This window comes from Pleurodeles waltl, unplaced genomic scaffold (genome assembly GCF_031143425.1).
Source record: "Pleurodeles waltl isolate 20211129_DDA unplaced genomic scaffold, aPleWal1.hap1.20221129 scaffold_236, whole genome shotgun sequence".
NCBI classification, from domain to species: domain Eukaryota; kingdom Metazoa; phylum Chordata; class Amphibia; order Caudata; family Salamandridae; genus Pleurodeles; species Pleurodeles waltl.
In genome coordinates this window covers 36211-58466 of record NW_027149942.1, presented here as the reverse complement: position 1 = coordinate 58466, position 22256 = coordinate 36211, and the positions used below count along the sequence as shown (strand labels likewise).

At 44.5% G+C, this 22256-nt stretch overlaps 6 non-coding genes across 6 annotated transcripts; all 6 read right to left on the bottom strand.

The window, feature by feature from the left end:
* Positions 1 to 3844: 3844 nt before the first annotated feature.
* On the bottom strand, positions 3845 to 3916 carry TRNAD-GUC (transfer RNA aspartic acid (anticodon GUC)). The gene has a single exon. It is a non-coding gene; the product is annotated as a tRNA-Asp (tRNA).
* Positions 3917 to 4279: 363 nt separating this feature from the next.
* On the bottom strand, positions 4280 to 4365 carry TRNAY-GUA (transfer RNA tyrosine (anticodon GUA)). The gene is given in 2 exon segments: positions 4280 to 4315; positions 4329 to 4365. It is a non-coding gene; the product is annotated as a tRNA-Tyr (tRNA).
* Positions 4366 to 10974: 6609 nt separating this feature from the next.
* TRNAD-GUC (transfer RNA aspartic acid (anticodon GUC)) lies at positions 10975 to 11046 on the bottom strand. Its single transcript has one exon. It is a non-coding gene; the product is annotated as a tRNA-Asp (tRNA).
* A 363-nt stretch (positions 11047 to 11409) lies between these two features.
* On the bottom strand, positions 11410 to 11495 carry TRNAY-GUA (transfer RNA tyrosine (anticodon GUA)). The gene is given in 2 exon segments: positions 11410 to 11445; positions 11459 to 11495. It is a non-coding gene; the product is annotated as a tRNA-Tyr (tRNA).
* Positions 11496 to 18106: 6611 nt separating this feature from the next.
* TRNAD-GUC (transfer RNA aspartic acid (anticodon GUC)) lies at positions 18107 to 18178 on the bottom strand. Its single transcript has one exon. It is a non-coding gene; the product is annotated as a tRNA-Asp (tRNA).
* Positions 18179 to 18541: 363 nt separating this feature from the next.
* Positions 18542 to 18627, bottom strand: TRNAY-GUA (transfer RNA tyrosine (anticodon GUA)). The gene is given in 2 exon segments: positions 18542 to 18577; positions 18591 to 18627. It is a non-coding gene; the product is annotated as a tRNA-Tyr (tRNA).
* Between the last annotated feature and the right edge of the window lie 3629 nt (positions 18628 to 22256).

Below are 22256 nucleotides of genomic sequence, written 5' to 3'. Positions count from 1 at the left end.
TATGTTACTATATGGATGATATCAATTAAAATTGTAGCACAGAAGTATCGCTCGTCATATATATTAATAATGCAGAACAAGTTAGGTGGTCATAGATATTAATAATAATGCAGAACAAGGTAGATGGAAGTGTTAAAAGTGTTTCCGCCCAGTTTCAAACCCGCGACCTTTCACGGGGGCAGCGAACGTGATAACCACTACACTACAGAAACTCGCGGGAGCTGATGTCGCATGTACATTATACTGAGAATTATAAAGGGGTGGGGCATTGGGGGTGACGAGCAGTGAGGGGAGTGCACTGTGCACTCCCCTCAGTGCACATGTGTGTTTGGCCGGCCATCTGGGGCACACTGCTGCCGGGCTGGAGAGAGCAGGCACAGGCTCCCAGTCTGTCTGGGAGCACCGTGGCTGGGCACTCCCAGCCAATCCTAACGCTTCTCTGAGCAGCGTCAGGATTGGCCGCAGGGCAGGCTGGGAGCCTGCTGCTGACGGAGGAGCAGCGGTGCGACGGAGCAGGTAAGTTTTTAGTTTTTTAACTTTTTAATATTGTTAATATTCTCCTTGCCTCCCCACACCCCGCTCTCCACCCCACCTCTGGTAACCCCTGTGAGTCGCGACTGCCACTTAGTCAAGGAGAGTTATCTTTCCCTTAGAGTCCACTCTAGTCAAGGGGGCAAAAAGATTCTGAATCTCTGCCTAACTGAACAACACTTTAATCACCCCAGAGCCTTCCAGTAGCTGACATCACACCCAAAGAAACAATTACTAACAAGACACCATTGTGAATTATGTCCAATTCACTTTTATCCTCTTCTGAACACATCTGCTCCACCTTGGATTACATCCATGCCCAGGAATATAGTAAGGGAGCCGTTCTTGTAGCTCCTTGTTACCAAGTTTCGTCCTTGGCAACCCAACTCTCTCTTCCTTACCTATCACCTGCAGACGAAAGAAAAATAGCGCACAAACAAAGCAAGTTTCATGTTGAAATTAAACATAGGAATTGGCAGACCTTAACTCCAGCTTGAACAATGGAATGGAAGCACATTTTAGTTATGTTTTTACAAATGCAATTGTCTTAAACACAGTAAATGATGAGTGACTATAAAATATATCATTTGTTAAGATACCAAGGTATAAATGCATCTGGTTAACATTTCATAAAAGCAGTTTATATCTAACAAGTGTAATATCACTCACAAAGGCACCATAATGTTGTGGTCTTTTAATGCATCACATTTACATGGGTATAGTTTTTCACACAATATATGAAGGTAAATGCTGTCCTTCTCTTCTACCAAAGAAAGCATAAAGGCACAGCCATGTTATGCTCTGTCACACCCATTGCTGTGAAACATCTGGTGGAGCCCTGGGGGTGCATCTGTAACGTAATGGGTATTTGTAAGGCACGCAATCACCTGCAAGGGTTTCCTGGCGCTGAGCAGGCGTGTGTGTGTGTAGCCCTGTCTAAGGTAGGTTGGTTTATTAAAAACGCAGGTCTTCAACTTCTTGCAGAATTGAAGAAGAGAATAAAATGCTCTTGTGTGAAATGGGAGTCCATTCCATGCTTTAGGAGTGATGCAACAGAACACCCATCCTCCTGATCTGGTTCTCTGTATGTATGGGATGTGTGTGAGTAGGAGCCCTGAGTAGATGGAAGTCTCTTGGTGGTTGTGGAAAGAGAAGCAACTGGTCAAGTAGGTGGGGCCTACGTTGTGTTGTGCCTTGAATGTGTATGTAAGGTGTTTGAAATTAGTTCATTTCTGTTTCGGGAGACAGTGGAGCTCTCTGAGGTATGGTGAGATGTGAATTCAGAGCGGGAGGTTGAGGATGAGTCTGGGTGCCAAATTCCAGGTAGTTTTCTAGTGAGTTATCTGATGTTTCAAGCATAGAGAGCATCCCCGTGGCCCAACTTGCTGCTAACTTGGTCATGAGTGGCAGTTTTCTAGTGTTGCTGGCTGTGGATTCTAATGATGAGTATTGTCTGCTTTCAAGCCCTGCAGGAGGGTTGCCACTTTTTCAGAGAAGAATTCTAAATATTTCTGTCTAGACTCAGGTTACGGAAGGTCCGGGAGATTGTATTTAAATAGTAGTTTGTGGAAAGTTGCACTCCACTCTTTCGGACCTTCATACAAGGAGTAAAACTTTCCTCTTAGCAGTGAACTTACAGCCTGTGATAGTATTCTCTCAGTTCTGAGACTCACACTGAGTAGGGCTTTGAGAAACTTGTTCCAATAAAGAAAATAAAGACGGACTGAAGGGGGCTCAGAAAGAAATGAGGGGTGAAGAAAGAAAGAAGCTGGAATGTGGAGGGAAATAGATTGATGTTGTTAAAGTAATGTTTTATTTTACCAAGTTTGAGAGGGTTTAAAGTTTGACTACTCAGCACTGAAGGTAATGGATATCAAACAAAAAGTCACTGTGGAAACCTGGGATCTTTAGAGCTTCAGTCTAACGTCCTAGCCAAGAGCCCATGGAGGGGCTCTGTTGTTTTGGAGAGCTCACAGGTATCTTTACAGGTGTCCAGGTCTCTCATCACCTCCCCCCTTAGTCTGAAAGAAGCCTCGCCGGGGGTCGCTGCTCTCTTTACAGCAGTGTGGACCAGACATCACCACACAGGCTTAAACCTACGCTTTCGCCGACTGACCAAGATATACAAAAAGCCAGAATAAAACACCAGACATGGAAGACACACTGCATTCATGGAGACCACGAAGAAAGAGATACTGCACATTAAATAGATTTACATTAAATAGATGGAGAATACTTGACGGAGACACAAACTATTAAAACAAGCATTTGCAATGCAACGGGTCTCGCGTTTGCTCATGTTACAGCTGATCGCGTTGTAAACTCCTAACCCGACTTTTCACCTATCGGGCAAAAGTGCATTTATGTACATAACCCGAAAAAGTGAAGTTAATTATGTAAAGTGCTCGACTTCTGCCAAGCGAGATCGCGCTCGTGAATGAGAGAAAAAGAAGTCCATGAGCCCGATGGAAAACAGCGAGCCTCGCATGTTTTCTGTACTTGGTCGCTGCGCTGGAGGAGGGCGAGCCACCGGAAAAGGCATGACCTATGCGTGCCTTCGACTAATGAAAGCAAGCGGATTTTATTAGGCAAGCCCACGTACCAATAAAAAACACTGACGTGACGTTGACAGGGCTCCGAGCCCTTTTCTAAACACTAAAGCGTCTCGCTGCGATACGCATGCGCGAGCGCATGCAACGCAGGCTCGACCCTAAAAACATGAATAACCAATACACTACCCGGAAGCCTACGTTTCTTCGTTACTACAACTTGCATTCACTCCAATTTCAGAAAAGTACGTTCGTTATTAAAAAAGATACAGTTTGGTTCTAATTGTTTGAATAGATGATATATAGTTTTAGTTGAAAATCAGAGGCGCAACTAGAAAAAGTAATAGTGATGAAGCTTATAATACATTTGAAATTAACCATGACGCGATTACGTGGAATTGATAATCAAGCAAAACAGCCAGTACCAATTGTTCACCACATAGTACTTTGTTTTTCTGTAAATATTAAACATTCGCTGTCGACTAAGTGGTCCATAACTTAAAATCAAAATGTACAAATGTGTTCCCAAAACTTGATTCCTTCATGTTGAAAGCTTTCTCTGTTGGATTTCCAAGCCTGCCAGCTCTGCTAGAGGCGCCTCGGTGTTGGTATTTATTACAATTCTATATGCTGCCACTGATCATATTATACAGTGCACTTCATATACATTAAATCGCAATACTTCTAAAATGTCGAGATTGTAAACGAAACAAATAACAAAATGTATTTCTAAAGTGTAAACATGGTTAAGTCATAAACATAGTCTCCCCGTCGGGGAATTGAACCCCGGTCTCCCGCGTGACAGGCGGGGATACTGACCACTATACTAACGAGGAACTGATGACTCCCTGGTACCTGACCTCCTACTGATTGTTCTACCTGTCCCCCTGCTGGGGGCGCTGCACCCACAGAAATGTCAGTGTTGACCCCATCTGTGCAAGGAAAGAGCCGCTCTCTTTGTATCACTGATTTACAGCTTCCTCTGCACAGACTCCTCCTTTTCTCTCTCTGACAATCCCTGGGATCAGCGGCTGCACCTCCATCCATTTCTGCTCTGGCTAAATTCACTTCTTGGTGCCATCTGAGAAAAATGGGGGAGACAAAAACAATTGTCAAGCTCTAGCGTCGTTGCTTCAAAACATGGCGTATTTTAATTTCAGAATGTGAAAAGAAATATGAAGAGCAAATACGAAAAAAAATCCTTCGAGCCGGATTTGAACCAGCGACCTAAGGATATCAGCTTCACCACTACAGTCCTCCGCTCTACCAACTGAGCTATCGAAGGGACGGAAGCATCATGTGACTGCAGCCTTCAGGTTATGTACCTGCCAGCAGTGGGGCCCATGGTGATCATGTGTATGTGTGCTGGGCATTTAAAGACCGAGGTCACATATCAAGCTGTGTCTTCAGGATGCATGCTGTTTATTTTCAGATGCCTATCTCATTCTCCAGCATCACAAACCTACAATCAGCATCATTTCATCTACCACCGGAGTACTTTTTGGAAACTCATCGCACAATAACTACAAAGGGTGACTCTGCATTTTAATTGGCAAGGCGTGCTTTTCCTCTTCATTTGCGTACTCTGGAAAACACATGCCGCTTTAGCAATGCACATTTTCAGTGCTTTTCTAATATCTCAATATTTCAGCAGCAAGCATGGGGGAGGGCTTTCTGTTGAAGTCAGTCATACAGCCATTGTCTTTCCATCTTGATTACCTTTACTTAGAATTCAAAAAAATAAATGTGTCTTGTCGCAGACGCACAAAGTGATTTCTCAGCATTCTCAATGGTTTATTAAAAATAATGGGAACTAACTTTCTTGAGAAAAGTACAGCTCAGGAAATAAAATGGCAAAACCATCACAACAAGTATGTCGGCCAATGAACTCAGCAGGAATGCTGAAAGTTGTGTAGATTCTTAAACTTTGGAAAGCTTGGCGCTCAGTGTAAGAATGATAGGGAGTGTGCGGTGAGGATGCAGGCATGTTGCCCCCCCCTGTGATTGGTGAAGGCGTGAACAATGACAATATTAACACTTACCAGTTTTACATAAAAAACCTTGCTCTAGTGCAAGGGTGCCCAACATAAGTCCAGTAGAGTCGGATCCATGCCGGATTTGCAGGATATCCACAAGATATATATATGATTGCCAGAAATGAACAACAGTTACATATTAAGCTCGTCCGAGGTCACCTTGAAAACCTGGCATGGACGGCCCCGCCTCCCACTGCAATGGAAACCATTCTCTAACACACAGGATGGGGGGAGTGATACTGCTTCCTACCTGGCCTCGTGCAGGAAGGAAGCCAGAGACAGTGTCTGTTAAACTCACTACAAACAGTGGCAACTTGGAACGATTTCACATTTAAGGCTGCACCCAACATTGTCTGCAGCTTGCCAGGCTGTGAGCAGGCCCAGGGTTTGCACAGACTTGAACAGATCCAGCTCTGCTTAAGAGGCTCAGCACTGGTTCTGTAAAGTGTCCATCCCTGGCCAGCCACAGTGCACGTGAGGAGCTGCTCATCCGGTTCTGTGCTCTTGTGCAACAAAAGGAAAGTAAAGTGACCTGATTTCTAAAGTGTTTGCTATTTCCATATGTCACCTTCATAGCACCGTAAATAACCAGTATTCATAGCAGCCACTTTATATACCTTGTGAGGGAAAAGCGTTGAGCCCACTCGGCTCGGATTTAAGAATGTGACCTGTAAGTCATGCTCAGGTACCAGCAGGGGGCACTTTACTAGTGAGCCATCTTGGAGGCTGCCCATGACTGACTCTGCCCTAGCCCACCCCACCTTTTTGAGACAAGCATCTGTTGTGAAAACTCCTCGTCCCCCCCTGGCTCCCAGCAAAGGCCTGACAGCCATCATCTCACCCCTGGAAGCACCTAGAAACTCTGCTGCTAGGCGCTCTCGAGCACAGTGTCAGTCCCACGGCTGCCTGCGTGTCTTTGACTTCTTCAGGCATCCCTCGCGCTTCCACATAAAGTGTAGCTCGTGACACGCATCACCAGAAGGGAGATTATGGTTGGGGCATAGAAGCTAGACCCCAGGCGCTACATTACATACCCTGCACTGATGCTACAGCAATTGGGCATCGTCATTTGAACGTATTTGCCCTGGTTAGTCAGCGCAAATGTCTTTTTATTTAGCACGTTGATATGCCACAAATGTCATCACAAAACAGGATCAGTACAAGTGTAACATATGCATCCCAGAAATGCAGAAGCGTTGGTTCAACACTGCAATGTATGTAATCCCCCCCCCCCCCCGGACTGAAAAATGCACTTAAGGAGCAAACACTTTTTTTTTAGCTCAAATCACTCAGCTGTGTTTTTATAAAACATTACTGGTTTCTTGACAGCAGTGTGAATGATGACCCGAATTGCAGTATGAACAGGGCCTGGCTATTGTTGGCAGCTCTTTCATGGCAGTACCACAATGGCTCCAGATGACAAACAAGCCTTGGTAAAGCTAATAGATCTTGCCTATGTGGGATCTATTGGTTTTGTGAATGTTTTTTTAGCCACATTGTACAGCAGCTCTGGCTTCAGTGCAGCATGGATGAATGTAAAAAAAAGCACTATGAAGTGATCAATGCTGGCTGTGTCATATACAGCTTTTTTCCTTTACTTTCAGCCATGTTGCAGCATGGCTAAATCACTGGCAAAACCAGTAGCTATCACATAGGCGATACCTATTGGCTTTGCCAATGCTTGTGTTCCTTGCCATTAATAACCTGACATCTGAAAAACATCAGGACTTTTACAAGGAGACGTGCACACTACAGGATACTGTCATTTCACTACTAACGCACCTCATGCTTGTCAATGGAAGGTTCCATGGTGTAATGGTTAGCACTCTGGACTTTGAGTCCAGCGATCTGAGTTTGAATCTCGGTAGAACCTGCTGTAGTTTTAATAATTTAACATTCATTTCTTTAGTTTTGTATTATTTTAAAATTTTCAGTCCCGTACTAATTACAAGCGAGCTAATATCTTTTGCACAGTTTACATCATCTATGCGTTGCTTATCTTGTTTATTTGAAATATGTTACTATATGGATGATATCAATTAAAATTGTAGCACAGAAGTATCGCTCGTCATATATATTAATAATGCAGAACAAGTTAGGTGGTCATAGATATTAATAATAATGCAGAACAAGGTAGATGGAAGTGTTAAAAGTGGTTCCGCCCAGTTTCAAACCCGCGACCTTTCACGGGGGCAGCGAACGTGATAACCACTACACTACAGAAACTCGCGGGAGCTGATGTCGCATGTACATTATACTGAGAATTATAAAGGGGTGGGGCATTGGGGGTGACGAGCAGTGAGGGGAGTGCACTGTGCACTCCCCTCAGTGCACATGTGTGTTTGGCCGGCCATCTGGGGCACACTGCTGCCGGGCTGGAGAGAGCAGGCACAGGCTCCCAGTCTGTCTGGGAGCACCGTGGCTGGGCACTCCCAGCCAATCCTAACGCTTCTCTGAGCAGCGTCAGGATTGGCCGCAGGGCAGGCTGGGAGCCTGCTGCTGACGGAGGAGCAGCGGTGCGACGGAGCAGGTAAGTTTTTAGTTTTTTAACTTTTTAATATTGTTAATATTCTCCTTGCCTCCCCACACCCCGCTCTCCACCCCACCTCTGGTAACCCCTGTGAGTCGCGACTGCCACTTAGTCAAGGAGAGTTATCTTTCCCTTAGAGTCCACTCTAGTCAAGGGGGCAAAAAGATTCTGAATCTCTGCCTAACTGAACAACACTTTAATCACCCCAGAGCCTTCCAGTAGCTGACATCACACCCAAAGAAACAATTACTAACAAGACACCATTGTGAATTATGTCCAATTCACTTTTATCCTCTTCTGAACACATCTGCTCCACCTTGGATTACATCCATGCCCAGGAATATAGTAAGGGAGCCGTTCTTGTAGCTCCTTGTTACCAAGTTTCGTCCTTGGCAACCCAACTCTCTCTTCCTTACCTATCACCTGCAGACGAAAGAAAAATAGCGCACAAACAAAGCAAGTTTCATGTTGAAATTAAACATAGGAATTGGCAGACCTTAACTCCAGCTTGAACAATGGAATGGAAGCACATTTTAGTTATGTTTTTACAAATGCAATTGTCTTAAACACAGTAAATGATGAGTGACTATAAAATATATCATTTGTTAAGATACCAAGGTATAAATGCATCTGGTTAACATTTCATAAAAGCAGTTTATATCTAACAAGTGTAATATCACTCACAAAGGCACCATAATGTTGTGGTCTTTTAATGCATCACATTTACATGGGTATAGTTTTTCACACAATATATGAAGGTAAATGCTGTCCTTCTCTTCTACCAAAGAAAGCATAAAGGCACAGCCATGTTATGCTCTGTCACACCCATTGCTGTGAAACATCTGGTGGAGCCCTGGGGGTGCATCTGTAACGTAATGGGTATTTGTAAGGCACGCAATCACCTGCAAGGGTTTCCTGGCGCTGAGCAGGCGTGTGTGTGTGTAGCCCTGTCTAAGGTAGGTTGGTTTATTAAAAACGCAGGTCTTCAACTTCTTGCAGAATTGAAGAAGAGAATAAAATGCTCTTGTGTGAAATGGGAGTCCATTCCATGCTTTAGGAGTGATGCAACAGAACACCCATCCTCCTGATCTGGTTCTCTGTATGTATGGGATGTGTGTGAGTAGGAGCCCTGAGTAGATGGAAGTCTCTTGGTGGTTGTGGAAAGAGAAGCAACTGGTCAAGTAGGTGGGGCCTACGTTGTGTTGTGCCTTGAATGTGTATGTAAGGTGTTTGAAATTAGTTCATTTCTGTTTCGGGAGACAGTGGAGCTCTCTGAGGTATGGTGAGATGTGAATTCAGAGCGGGAGGTTGAGGATGAGTCTGGGTGCCAAATTCCAGGTAGTTTTCTAGTGAGTTATCTGATGTTTCAAGCATAGAGAGCATCCCCGTGGCCCAACTTGCTGCTAACTTGGTCATGAGTGGCAGTTTTCTAGTGTTGCTGGCTGTGGATTCTAATGATGAGTATTGTCTGCTTTCAAGCCCTGCAGGAGGGTTGCCACTTTTTCAGAGAAGAATTCTAAATATTTCTGTCTAGACTCAGGTTACGGAAGGTCCGGGAGATTGTATTTAAATAGTAGTTTGTGGAAAGTTGCACTCCACTCTTTCGGACCTTCATACAAGGAGTAAAACTTTCCTCTTAGCAGTGAACTTACAGCCTGTGATAGTATTCTCTCAGTTCTGAGACTCACACTGAGTAGGGCTTTGAGAAACTTGTTCCAATAAAGAAAATAAAGACGGACTGAAGGGGGCTCAGAAAGAAATGAGGGGTGAAGAAAGAAAGAAGCTGGAATGTGGAGGGAAATAGATTGATGTTGTTAAAGTAATGTTTTATTTTACCAAGTTTGAGAGGGTTTAAAGTTTGACTACTCAGCACTGAAGGTAATGGATATCAAACAAAAAGTCACTGTGGAAACCTGGGATCTTTAGAGCTTCAGTCTAACGTCCTAGCCAAGAGCCCATGGAGGGGCTCTGTTGTTTTGGAGAGCTCACAGGTATCTTTACAGGTGTCCAGGTCTCTCATCACCTCCCCCCTTAGTCTGAAAGAAGCCTCGCCGGGGGTCGCTGCTCTCTTTACAGCAGTGTGGACCAGACATCACCACACAGGCTTAAACCTACGCTTTCGCCGACTGACCAAGATATACAAAAAGCCAGAATAAAACACCAGACATGGAAGACACACTGCATTCATGGAGACCACGAAGAAAGAGATACTGCACATTAAATAGATTTACATTAAATAGATGGAGAATACTTGACGGAGACACAAACTATTAAAACAAGCATTTGCAATGCAACGGGTCTCGCGTTTGCTCATGTTACAGCTGATCGCGTTGTAAACTCCTAACCCGACTTTTCACCTATCGGGCAAAAGTGCATTTATGTACATAACCCGAAAAAGTGAAGTTAATTATGTAAAGTGCTCGACTTCTGCCAAGCGAGATCGCGCTCGTGAATGAGAGAAAAAGAAGTCCATGAGCCCGATGGAAAACAGCGAGCCTCGCATGTTTTCTGTACTTGGTCGCTGCGCTGGAGGAGGGCGAGCCACCGGAAAAGGCATGACCTATGCGTGCCTTCGACTAATGAAAGCAAGCGGATTTTATTAGGCAAGCCCACGTACCAATAAAAAACACTGACGTGACGTTGACAGGGCTCCGAGCCCTTTTCTAAACACTAAAGCGTCTCGCTGCGATACGCATGCGCGAGCGCATGCAACGCAGGCTCGACCCTAAAAACATGAATAACCAATACACTACCCGGAAGCCTACGTTTCTTCGTTACTACAACTTGCATTCACTCCAATTTCAGAAAAGTACGTTCGTTATTAAAAAAGATACAGTTTGGTTCTAATTGTTTGTATAGATGATATATAGTTTTAGTTGAAAATCAGAGGCGCAACTAGAAAAAGTAATAGTGATGAAGCTTATAATACATTTGAAATTAACCATGACGCGATTACGTGGAATTGATAATCAAGCAAAACAGCCAGTACCAATTGTTCACCACATAGTACTTTGTTTTTCTGTAAATATTAAACATTCGCTGTCGACTAAGTGGTCCATAACTTAAAATCAAAATGTACAAATGTGTTCCCAAAACTTGATTCCTTCATGTTGAAAGCTTTCTCTGTTGGATTTCCAAGCCTGCCAGCTCTGCTAGAGGCGCCTCGGTGTTGGTATTTATTACAATTCTATATGCTGCCACTGATCATATTATACAGTGCACTTCATATACATTAAATCGCAATACTTCTAAAATGTCGAGATTGTAAACGAAACAAATAACAAAATGTATTTCTAAAGTGTAAACATGGTTAAGTCATAAACATAGTCTCCCCGTCGGGGAATTGAACCCCGGTCTCCCGCGTGACAGGCGGGGATACTGACCACTATACTAACGAGGAACTGATGACTCCCTGGTACCTGACCTCCTACTGATTGTTCTACCTGTCCCCCTGCTGGGGGCGCTGCACCCACAGAAATGTCAGTGTTGACCCCATCTGTGCAAGGAAAGAGCCGCTCTCTTTGTATCACTGATTTACAGCTTCCTCTGCACAGACTCCTCCTTTTCTCTCTCTGACAGTCACTGGGATCAGCGGCTGCACCTCCGTCCATTTCTGCTCTGGCTAAATTCACTTCTTGGTGCCATCTGAGAAAAATGGGGGAGACAAAAACAATTGTCAAGCTCTAGCGTCGTTGCTTCAAAACATGGCGTATTTTAATTTCAGAATGTGAAAAGAAATATGAAGAGCAAATACGAAAAAAAATCCTTCGAGCCGGATTTGAACCAGCGACCTAAGGATATCAGCTTCACCACTACAGTCCTCCGCTCTACCAACTGAGCTATCGAAGGGACGGAAGCATCATGTGACTGCAGCCTTCAGGTTATGTACCTGCCAGCAGTGGGGCCCATGGTGATCATGTGTATGTGTGCTGGGCATTTAAAGACCGAGGTCACATATCAAGCTGTGTCTTCAGGATGCATGCTGTTTATTTTCAGATGCCTATCTCATTCTCCAGCATCACAAACCTACAATCAGCATCATTTCATCTACCACCGGAGTACTTTTTGGAAACTCATCGCACAATAACTACAAAGGGTGACTCTGCATTTTAATTGGCAAGGCGTGCTTTTCCTCTTCATTTGCGTACTCTGGAAAACACATGCCGCTTTAGCAATGCACATTTTCAGTGCTTTTCTAATATCTCAATATTTCAGCAGCAAGCATGGGGGAGGGCTTTCTGTTGAAGTCAGTCATACAGCCATTGTCTTTCCATCTTGATTACCTTTACTTAGAATTCAAAAAAATAAATGTGTCTTGTCGCAGACGCACAAAGTGATTTCTCAGCATTCTCAATGGTTTATTAAAAATAATGGGAACTAACTTTCTTGAGAAAAGTACAGCTCAGGAAATAAAATGGCAAAACCATCACAACAAGTATGTCGGCCAATGAACTCAGCAGGAATGCTGAAAGTTGTGTAGATTCTTAAACTTTGGAAAGCTTGGCGCTCAGTGTAAGAATGATAGGGAGTGTGCGGTGAGGATGCAGGCATGTTGCCCCCCCCTGTGATTGGTGAAGGCGTGAACAATGACAATATTAACACTTACCAGTTTTACATAAAAAACCTTGCTCTAGTGCAAGGGTGCCCAACATAAGTCCAGTAGAGTCGGATCCATGCCGGATTTGCAGGATATCCACAAGATATATATATGATTGCCAGAAATGAACAACAGTTACATATTAAGCTCGTCCGAGGTCACCTTGAAAACCTGGCATGGACGACCCCGCCTCCCACTGCAATGGAAACCATTCTCTAACACACAGGATGGGGGGAGTGATACTGCTTCCTACCTGGCCTCGTGCAGGAAGGAAGCCAGAGACAGTGTCTGTTAAACTCACTACAAACAGTGGCAACTTGGAACGATTTCACATTTAAGGCTGCACCCAACATTGTCTGCAGCTTGCCAGGCTGTGAGCAGGCCCAGGGTTTGCACAGACTTGAACAGATCCAGCTCTGCTTAAGAGGCTCAGCACTGGTTCTGTAAAGTGTCCATCCCTGGCCAGCCACAGTGCACGTGAGGAGCTGCTCATCCGGTTCTGTGCTCTTGTGCAACAAAAGGAAAGTAAAGTGACCTGATTTCTAAAGTGTTTGCTATTTCCATATGTCACCTTCATAGCACCGTAAATAACCAGTATTCATAGCAGCCACTTTATATACCTTGTGAGGGAAAAGCGTTGAGCCCACTCGGCTCGGATTTAAGAATGTGACCTGTAAGTCATGCTCAGGTACCAGCAGGGGGCACTTTACTAGTGAGCCATCTTGGAGGCTGCCCATGACTGACTCTGCCCTAGCCCACCCCACCTTTTTGAGACAAGCATCTGTTGTGAAAACTCCTCGTCCCCCCCTGGCTCCCAGCAAAGGCCTGACAGCCATCATCTCACCCCTGGAAGCACCTAGAAACTCTGCTGCTAGGCGCTCTCGAGCACAGTGTCAGTCCCACGGCTGCCTGCGTGTCTTTGACTTCTTCAGGCATCCCTCGCGCTTCCACATAAAGTGTAGCTCGTGACACGCATCACCAGAAGGGAGATTATGGTTGGGGCATAGAAGCTAGACCCCAGGCGCTACATTACATACCCTGCACTGATGCTACAGCAATTGGGCATCGTCATTTGAACGTATTTGCCCTGGTTAGTCAGCGCAAATGTCTTTTTATTTAGCACGTTGATATGCCACAAATGTCATCACAAAACAGGATCAGTACAAGTGTAACATATGCATCCCAGAAATGCAGAAGCGTTGGTTCAACACTGCAATGTATGTAATCCCCCCCCCCCCCCCCGGACTGAAAAATGCACTTAAGGAGCAAACACTTTTTTTTTAGCTCAAATCACTCAGCTGTGTTTTTATAAAACATTACTGGTTTCTTGACAGCAGTGTGAATGATGACCCGAATTGCAGTATGAACAGGGCCTGGCTATTGTTGGCAGCTCTTTCATGGCAGTACCACAATGGCTCCAGATGACAAACAAGCCTTGGTAAAGCTAATAGATCTTGCCTATGTGGGATCTATTGGTTTTGTGAATGTTTTTTTAGCCACATTGTACAGCAGCTCTGGCTTCAGTGCAGCATGGATGAATGTAAAAAAAAGCACTATGAAGTGATCAATGCTGGCTGTGTCATATACAGCTTTTTTCCTTTACTTTCAGCCATGTTGCAGCATGGCTAAATCACTGGCAAAACCAGTAGCTATCACATAGGCGATACCTATTGGCTTTGCCAATGCTTGTGTTCCTTGCCATTAATAACCTGACATCTGAAAAACATCAGGACTTTTACAAGGAGACGTGCACACTACAGGATACTGTCATTTCACTACTAACGCACCTCATGCTTGTCAATGGAAGGTTCCATGGTGTAATGGTTAGCACTCTGGACTTTGAGTCCAGCGATCTGAGTTTGAATCTCGGTAGAACCTGCTGTAGTTTTAATAATTTAACATTCATTTCTTTAGTTTTGTATTATTTTAAAATTTTCAGTCCCGTACTAATTACAAGCGAGCTAATATCTTTTGCACAGTTTACATCATCTATGCGTTGCTTATCTTGTTTATTTGAAATATGTTACTATATGGATGATATCAATTAAAATTGTAGCACAGAAGTATCGCTCGTCATATATATTAATAATGCAGAACAAGTTAGGTGGTCATAGATATTAATAATAATGCAGAACAAGGTAGATGGAAGTGTTAAAAGTGTTTCCGCCCAGTTTCAAACCCGCGACCTTTCACGGGGGCAGCGAACGTGATAACCACTACACTACAGAAACTCGCGGGAGCTGATGTCGCATGTACATTATACTGAGAATTATAAAGGGGTGGGGCATTGGGGGTGACGAGCAGTGAGGGGAGTGCACTGTGCACTCCCCTCAGTGCACATGTGTGTTTGGCCGGCCATCTGGGGCACACTGCTGCCGGGCTGGAGAGAGCAGGCACAGGCTCCCAGTCTGTCTGGGAGCACCGTGGCTGGGCACTCCCAGCCAATCCTAACGCTTCTCTGAGCAGCGTCAGGATTGGCCGCAGGGCAGGCTGGGAGCCTGCTGCTGACGGAGGAGCAGCGGTGCGACGGAGCAGGTAAGTTTTTAGTTTTTTAACTTTTTAATATTGTTAATATTCTCCTTGCCTCCCCACACCCCGCTCTCCACCCCACCTCTGGTAACCCCTGTGAGTCGCGACTGCCACTTAGTCAAGGAGAGTTATCTTTCCCTTAGAGTCCACTCTAGTCAAGGGGGCAAAAAGATTCTGAATCTCTGCCTAACTGAACAACACTTTAATCACCCCAGAGCCTTCCAGTAGCTGACATCACACCCAAAGAAACAATTACTAACAAGACACCATTGTGAATTATGTCCAATTCACTTTTATCCTCTTCTGAACACATCTGCTCCACCTTGGATTACATCCATGCCCAGGAATATAGTAAGGGAGCCGTTCTTGTAGCTCCTTGTTACCAAGTTTCGTCCTTGGCAACCCAACTCTCTCTTCCTTACCTATCACCTGCAGACGAAAGAAAAATAGCGCACAAACAAAGCAAGTTTCATGTTGAAATTAAACATAGGAATTGGCAGACCTTAACTCCAGCTTGAACAATGGAATGGAAGCACATTTTAGTTATGTTTTTACAAATGCAATTGTCTTAAACACAGTAAATGATGAGTGACTATAAAATATATCATTTGTTAAGATACCAAGGTATAAATGCATCTGGTTAACATTTCATAAAAGCAGTTTATATCTAACAAGTGTAATATCACTCACAAAGGCACCATAATGTTGTGGTCTTTTAATGCATCACATTTACATGGGTATAGTTTTTCACACAATATATGAAGGTAAATGCTGTCCTTCTCTTCTACCAAAGAAAGCATAAAGGCACAGCCATGTTATGCTCTGTCACACCCATTGCTGTGAAACATCTGGTGGAGCCCTGGGGGTGCATCTGTAACGTAATGGGTATTTGTAAGGCACGCAATCACCTGCAAGGGTTTCCTGGCGCTGAGCAGGCGTGTGTGTGTGTAGCCCTGTCTAAGGTAGGTTGGTTTATTAAAAACGCAGGTCTTCAACTTCTTGCAGAATTGAAGAAGAGAATAAAATGCTCTTGTGTGAAATGGGAGTCCATTCCATGCTTTAGGAGTGATGCAACAGAACACCCATCCTCCTGATCTGGTTCTCTGTATGTATGGGATGTGTGTGAGTAGGAGCCCTGAGTAGATGGAAGTCTCTTGGTGGTTGTGGAAAGAGAAGCAACTGGTCAAGTAGGTGGGGCCTACGTTGTGTTGTGCCTTGAATGTGTATGTAAGGTGTTTGAAATTAGTTCATTTCTGTTTCGGGAGACAGTGGAGCTCTCTGAGGTATGGTGAGATGTGAATTCAGAGCGGGAGGTTGAGGATGAGTCTGGGTGCCAAATTCCAGGTAGTTTTCTAGTGAGTTATCTGATGTTTCAAGCATAGAGAGCATCCCCGTGGCCCAACTTGCTGCTAACTTGGTCATGAGTGGCAGTTTTCTAGTGTTGCTGGCTGTGGATTCTAATGATGAGTATTGTCTGCTTTCAAGCCCTGCAGGAGGGTTGCCACTTTTTCAGAGAAGAATTCTAAATATTTCTGTCTAGACTCAGGTTACGGAAGGTCCGGGAGATTGTATTTAAATAGTAGTTTGTGGAAAGTTGCACTCCACTCTTTCAGACCTTCATACAAGGAGTAAAACTTTCCTCTTAGCAGTGAACTTACAGCCTGTGATAGTATTCTCTCAGTTCTGAGACTCACACTGAGTAGGGCTTTGAGAAACTTGTTCCAATAAAGAAAATAAAGACGGACTGAAGGGGGCTCAGAAAGAAATGAGGGGTGAAGAAAGAAAGAAGCTGGAATGTGGAGGGAAATAGATTGATGTTGTTAAAGTAATGTTTTATTTTACCAAGTTTGAGAGGGTTTAAAGTTTGACTACTCAGCACTGAAGGTAATGGATATCAAACAAAAAGTCACTGTGGAAACCTGGGATCTTTAGAGCTTCAGTCTAACGTCCTAGCCAAGAGCCCATGGAGGGGCTCTGTTGTTTTGGAGAGCTCACAGGTATCTTTACAGGTGTCCAGGTCTCTCATCACCTCCCCCCTTAGTCTGAAAGAAGCCTCGCCGGGGGTCGCTGCTCTCTTTACAGCAGTGTGGACCAGACATCACCACACAGGCTTAAACCTACGCTTTCGCCGACTGACCAAGATATACAAAAAGCCAGAATAAAACACCAGACATGGAAGACACACTGCATTCATGGAGACCACGAAGAAAGAGATACTGCACATTAAATAGATTTACATTAAATAGATGGAGAATACTTGACGGAGACACAAACTATTAAAACAAGCATTTGCAATGCAACGGGTCTCGCGTTTGCTCATGTTACAGCTGATCGCGTTGTAAACTCCTAACCCGACTTTTCACCTATCGGGCAAAAGTGCATTTATGTACATAACCCGAAAAAGTGAAGTTAATTATGTAAAGTGCTCGACTTCTGCCAAGCGAGATCGCGCTCGTGAATGAGAGAAAAAGAAGTCCATGAGCCCGATGGAAAACAGCGAGCCTCGCATGTTTTCTGTACTTGGTCGCTGCGCTGGAGGAGGGCGAGCCACCGGAAAAGGCATGACCTATGCGTGCCTTCGACTAATGAAAGCAAGCGGATTTTATTAGGCAAGCCCACGTACCAATAAAAAACACTGACGTGACGTTGACAGGGCTCCGAGCCCTTTTCTAAACACTAAAGCGTCTCGCTGCGATACGCATGCGCGAGCGCATGCAACGCAGGCTCGACCCTAAAAACATGAATAACCAATACACTACCCGGAAGCCTACGTTTCTTCGTTACTACAACTTGCATTCACTCCAATTTCAGAAAAGTACGTTCGTTATTAAAAAAGATACAGTTTGGTTCTAATTGTTTGAATAGATGATATATAGTTTTAGTTGAAAATCAGAGGCGCAACTAGAAAAAGTAATAGTGATGAAGCTTATAATACATTTGAAATTAACCATGACGCGATTACGTGGAATTGATAATCAAGCAAAACAGCCAGTACCAATTGTTCACCACATAGTACTTTGTTTTTCTGTAAATATTAAACATTCGCTGTCGACTAAGTGGTCCATAACTTAAAATCAAAATGTACAAATGTGTTCCCAAAACTTGATTCCTTCATGTTGAAAGCTTTCTCTGTTGGATTTCCAAGCCTGCCAGCTCTGCTAGAGGCGCCTCGGTGTTGGTATTTATTACAATTCTATATGCTGCCACTGATCATATTATACAGTGCACTTCATATACATTAAATCGCAATACTTCTAAAATGTCGAGATTGTAAACGAAACAAATAACAAAATGTATTTCTAAAGTGTAAACATGGTTAAGTCATAAACATAGTCTCCCCGTCGGGGAATTGAACCCCGGTCTCCCGCGTGACAGGCGGGGATACTGACCACTATACTAACGAGGAACTGATGACTCCCTGGTACCTGACCTCCTACTGATTGTTCTACCTGTCCCCCTGCTGGGGGCGCTGCACCCACAGAAATGTCAGTGTTGACCCCATCTGTGCAAGGAAAGAGCCGCTCTCTTTGTATCACTGATTTACAGCTTCCTCTGCACAGACTCCTCCTTTTCTCTCTCTGACAATCCCTGGGATCAGCGGCTGCACCTCCATCCATTTCTGCTCTGGCTAAATTCACTTCTTGGTGCCATCTGAGAAAAATGGGGGAGACAAAAACAATTGTCAAGCTCTAGCGTCGTTGCTTCAAAACATGGCGTATTTTAATTTCAGAATGTGAAAAGAAATATGAAGAGCAAATACGAAAAAAAATCCTTCGAGCCGGATTTGAACCAGCGACCTAAGGATATCAGCTTCACCACTACAGTCCTCCGCTCTACCAACTGAGCTATCGAAGGGACGGAAGCATCATGTGACTGCAGCCTTCAGGTTATGTACCTGCCAGCAGTGGGGCCCATGGTGATCATGTGTATGTGTGCTGGGCATTTAAAGACCGAGGTCACATATCAAGCTGTGTCTTCAGGATGCATGCTGTTTATTTTCAGATGCCTATCTCATTCTCCAGCATCACAAACCTACAATCAGCATCATTTCATCTACCACCGGAGTACTTTTTGGAAACTCATCGCACAATAACTACAAAGGGTGACTCTGCATTTTAATTGGCAAGGCGTGCTTTTCCTCTTCATTTGCGTACTCTGGAAAACACATGCCGCTTTAGCAATGCACATTTTCAGTGCTTTTCTAATATCTCAATATTTCAGCAGCAAGCATGGGGGAGGGCTTTCTGTTGAAGTCAGTCATACAGCCATTGTCTTTCCATCTTGATTACCTTTACTTAGAATTCAAAAAAATAAATGTGTCTTGTCGCAGACGCACACAGTGATTTCTCAGCATTCTCAATGGTTTATTAAAAATAATGGGAACTAACTTTCTTGAGAAAAGTACAGCTCAGGAAATAAAATGGCAAAACCATCACAACAAGTATGTCGGCCAATGAACTCAGCAGGAATGCTGAAAGTTGTGTAGATTCTTAAACTTTGGAAAGCTTGGCGCTCAGTGTAAGAATGATAGGGAGTGTGCGGTGAGGATGCAGGCATGTTGCCCCCCCCTGTGATTGGTGAAGGCGTGAACAATGACAATATTAACACTTACCAGTTTTACATAAAAAACCTTGCTCTAGTGCAAGGGTGCCCAACATAAGTCCAGTAGAGTCGGATCCATGCCGGATTTGCAGGATATCCACAAGATATATATATGATTGCCAGAAATGAACAACAGTTACATATTAAGCTCGTCCGAGGTCACCTTGAAAACCTGGCATGGACGACCCCGCCTCCCACTGCAATGGAAACCATTCTCTAACACACAGGATGGGGGGAGTGATACTGCTTCCTACCTGGCCTCGTGCAGGAAGGAAGCCAGAGACAGTGTCTGTTAAACTCACTACAAACAGTGGCAACTTGGAACGATTTCACATTTAAGGCTGCACCCAACATTGTCTGCAGCTTGCCAGGCTGTGAGCAGGCCCAGGGTTTGCACAGACTTGAACAGATCCAGCTCTGCTTAAGAGGCTCAGCACTGGTTCTGTAAAGTGTCCATCCCTGGCCAGCCACAGTGCACGTGAGGAGCTGCTCATCCGGTTCTGTGCTCTTGTGCAACAAAAGGAAAGTAAAGTGACCTGATTTCTAAAGTGTTTGCTATTTCCATATGTCACCTTCATAGCACCGTAAATAACCAGTATTCATAGCAGCCACTTTATATACCTTGTGAGGGAAAAGCGTTGAGCCCACTCGGCTCGGATTTAAGAATGTGACCTGTAAGTCATGCTCAGGTACCAGCAGGGGGCACTTTACTAGTGAGCCATCTTGGAGGCTGCCCATGACTGACTCTGCCCTAGCCCACCCCACCTTTTTGAGACAAGCATCTGTTGTGAAAACTCCTCGTCCCCCCCTGGCTCCCAGCAAAGGCCTGACAGCCATCATCTCACCCCTGGAAGCACCTAGAAACTCTGCTGCTAGGCGCTCTCGAGCACAGTGTCAGTCCCACGGCTGCCTGCGTGTCTTTGACTTCTTCAGGCATCCCTCGCGCTTCCACATAAAGTGTAGCTCGTGACACGCATCACCAGAAGGGAGATTATGGTTGGGGCATAGAAGCTAGACCCCAGGCGCTACATTACATACCCTGCACTGATGCTACAGCAATTGGGCATCGTCATTTGAACGTATTTGCCCTGGTTAGTCAGCGCAAATGTCTTTTTATTTAGCACGTTGATATGCCACAAATGTCATCACAAAACAGGATCAGTACAAGTGTAACATATGCATCCCAGAAATGCAGAAGCGTTGGTTCAACACTGCAATGTATGTAATCCCCCCCCCCCCCCCCGGACTGAAAAATGCACTTAAGGAGCAAACACTTTTTTTTTAGCTCAAATCACTCAGCTGTGTTTTTATAAAACATTACTGGTTTCTTGACAGCAGTGTGAATGATGACCCGAATTGCAGTATGAACAGGGCCTGGCTATTGTTGGCAGCTCTTTCATGGCAGTACCACAATGGCTCCAGATGACAAACAAGCCTTGGTAAAGCTAATAGATCTTGCCTATGTGGGATCTATTGGTTTTGTGAATGTTTTTTTAGCCACATTGTACAGCAGCTCTGGCTTCAGTGCAGCATGGATGAATGTAAAAAAAAGCACTATGAAGTGATCAATGCTGGCTGTGTCATATACAGCTTTTTTCCTTTACTTTCAGCCATGTTGCAGCATGGCTAAATCACTGGCAAAACCAGTAGCTATCACATAGGCGATACCTATTGGCTTTGCCAATGCTTGTGTTCCTTGCCATTAATAACCTGACATCTGAAAAACATCAGGACTTTTACAAGGAGACGTGCACACTACAGGATACTGTCATTTCACTACTAACGCACCTCATGCTTGTCAATGGAAGGTTCCATGGTGTAATGGTTAGCACTCTGGACTTTGAGTCCAGCGATCTGAGTTTGAATCTCGGTAGAACCTGCTGTAGTTTTAATAATTTAACATTCATTTCTTTAGTTTTGTATTATTTTAAAATTTTCAGTCCCGTACTAATTACAAGCGAGCTAATATCTTTTGCACAGTTTACATCATCTATGCGTTGCTTATCTTGTTTATTTGAAATATGTTACTATATGGATGATATCAATTAAAATTGTAGCACAGAAGTATCGCTCGTCATATATATTAATAATGCAGAACAAGTTAGGTGGTCATAGATATTAATAATAATGCAGAACAAGGTAGATGGAAGTGTTAAAAGTGTTTCCGCCCAGTTTCAAACCCGCGACCTTTCACGGGGGCAGCGAACGTGATAACCACTACACTACAGAAACTCGCGGGAGCTGATGTCGCATGTACATTATACTGAGAATTATAAAGGGGTGGGGCATTGGGGGTGACGAGCAGTGAGGGGAGTGCACTGTGCACTCCCCTCAGTGCACATGTGTGTTTGGCCGGCCATCTGGGGCACACTGCTGCCGGGCTGGAGAGAGCAGGCACAGGCTCCCAGTCTGTCTGGGAGCACCGTGGCTGGGCACTCCCAGCCAATCCTAACGCTTCTCTGAGCAGCGTCAGGATTGGCCGCAGGGCAGGCTGGGAGCCTGCTGCTGACGGAGGAGCAGCGGTGCGACGGAGCAGGTAAGTTTTTAGTTTTTTAACTTTTTAATATTGTTAATATTCTCCTTGCCTCCCCACACCCCGCTCTCCACCCCACCTCTGGTAACCCCTGTGAGTCGCGACTGCCACTTAGTCAAGGAGAGTTATCTTTCCCTTAGAGTCCACTCTAGTCAAGGGGGCAAAAAGATTCTGAATCTCTGCCTAACTGAACAACACTTTAATCACCCCAGAGCCTTCCAGTAGCTGACATCACACCCAAAGAAACAATTACTAACAAGACACCATTGTGAATTATGTCCAATTCACTTTTATCCTCTTCTGAACACATCTGCTCCACCTTGGATTACATCCATGCCCAGGAATATAG